Source organism: Nannospalax galili, unplaced genomic scaffold (genome assembly GCF_000622305.1).
Source record: "Nannospalax galili isolate Female #2095 unplaced genomic scaffold, S.galili_v1.0 scaffold158, whole genome shotgun sequence".
Classification (NCBI taxonomy): Eukaryota; Metazoa; Chordata; class Mammalia; order Rodentia; family Spalacidae; genus Nannospalax; species Nannospalax galili.
In genome coordinates, this window is record NW_008345290.1 from 2,166,336 (window position 1) to 2,168,013 (window position 1,678).

The window sequence follows — 1,678 nt, forward strand, 5'->3', positions numbered from 1 at the left end:
GGAGCATCTGTGCCAAGGTTTCTGACTGTTCTCTCTTGTCTTCTGGGGTCAGTTTCTGTCAACATAGTCTTCTTCATTGGAGTCTTTCACAAAATGATGGAGTCAGGTCCCTTTGAGGGGGCTCTCATCTGATTAAAGGGAAGCACCTTAACCCCACCAAACTCTGAAGTTCAACTCATGACCGTGGAGCATGCCCTGGACAGCAAGCTAGTGGCAATCCTTCTTCAGATTTTTTATATGTTCCTTCATACTCCAGTGAACACATGCCAACTTCTCTGAGGGATTCTCTTAAACAGAAATGTCCCCACTATCCCTCTACTCTGTCTCACCCACTGAAAAATCTCTCCAAGATGCTCTCAAAGCTGCATCTCTGGTCCTTCCTATGGCCTCACATGGAGGAGGGCAATGGACTGACACCAGCGGAGGGGGGGGGGAACCTACGGTTTCTAAGCATATCCTGCAAGGATGGTCACACCTGTCTTTGGGATACTGGAGGATCCTCCAACACAGGGGCTTTTCCAAAATTCTAAGAGCAAAAGAATTTCATTTGAATATTCTGTAGAAATGCAGGTGGTCCTCAACTTATAATGGAGTTAAGTTACAATAAACACACTGTAACTAGAAAATGTCATAATGGAAAATGCATTAGACTCACCTAACCTACCAAAAACCATAGCTTAATCACCTCATACTCTTCAGGCATCAGTAGGTTCCTTTACGGTCATATGGCTGACGAAGAGCTGTGGCTCATGGCCACTGACCAGCATTGCCAGGAAGTAGGATATCATGTATTTTTGGTCTGAGAAAGATCCAAATTTAAAATCCCAGGTACAGTTTTATTGACTGAATACTACTTTGTCACTACTGTAAGTTGAATCATCAAAGGACAGGGACTGTCTCTCATAAGAGTCTTGTAGCTGTGATGACCACACTTGGTTTAATGTTGCATTTGACAATACTTACGTGGCAGGGGAGGTATCATGATCATGAAGGTGTTTTCCCAGGGTGAGGATTATTCATTGCACTCCAGGTGTTCTGACCCCTGCAATTTCCCCAAATGTGGAAAACATAACTACATAATTTGTGGTAGTGAGGGACTGTGTTTACGCTCTCCCCTATAAATATATTTTAAAAATTGCATTTGACTCCTATAAATTACCCCTTCCAACACCACACCTTTCTTCCTAGCCACACATTTTTCTTTTTTAAAATTTCATTTATTTTTATCATTTTATGTGTATGAGTGTATTGTGTGCATGTATATAAGTGCACTCATGCTATGTAATGCCTGCAGAGGTCAGAAGAGGGCATCGGATCCCCTGAACTGGAGTTACAGAAAGTTGTCAGCCTCCATGTGGGTTCTGGGATTTGAACCCAGATCCTCTGCAAGTGTAGCCAGTGTTCTTAACCACTGAGCCATTTCTCCAGCCCAGCCATTCATCTTTTTTTATGCTTTAGAACAAAAGCAGGAGAAATCAAGGGGACCACAAGCCACACTAACTGGGGGTGACAGGAAGGGATGAGCAAAGACAGGCCCAGTCAAGACAGAATGGGTAGAACTTGGACTGTCTGAAAAAAAATTAGTTGAGCAACTTTAATTCAAATGGATAGGATAACACATATAAAATTATCTTTCGAGGCTGGAGAGATGGCTCAGCAGTTAGGAGCATTGGCTGCT

The 1,678-nt window shown here is 42.9% G+C and overlaps 1 non-coding gene across 1 annotated transcript; it reads left to right on the plus strand.

Annotated features, from left to right (window-relative positions):
• The first annotated feature begins 955 nt into the window (after positions 1-955).
• Positions 956-1,118, plus strand: LOC115071794. The gene has a single exon (XR_003850872.1). It is a non-coding gene; the product is annotated as a U1 spliceosomal RNA (small nuclear RNA).
• Positions 1,119-1,678: the final 560 nt, after the last annotated feature.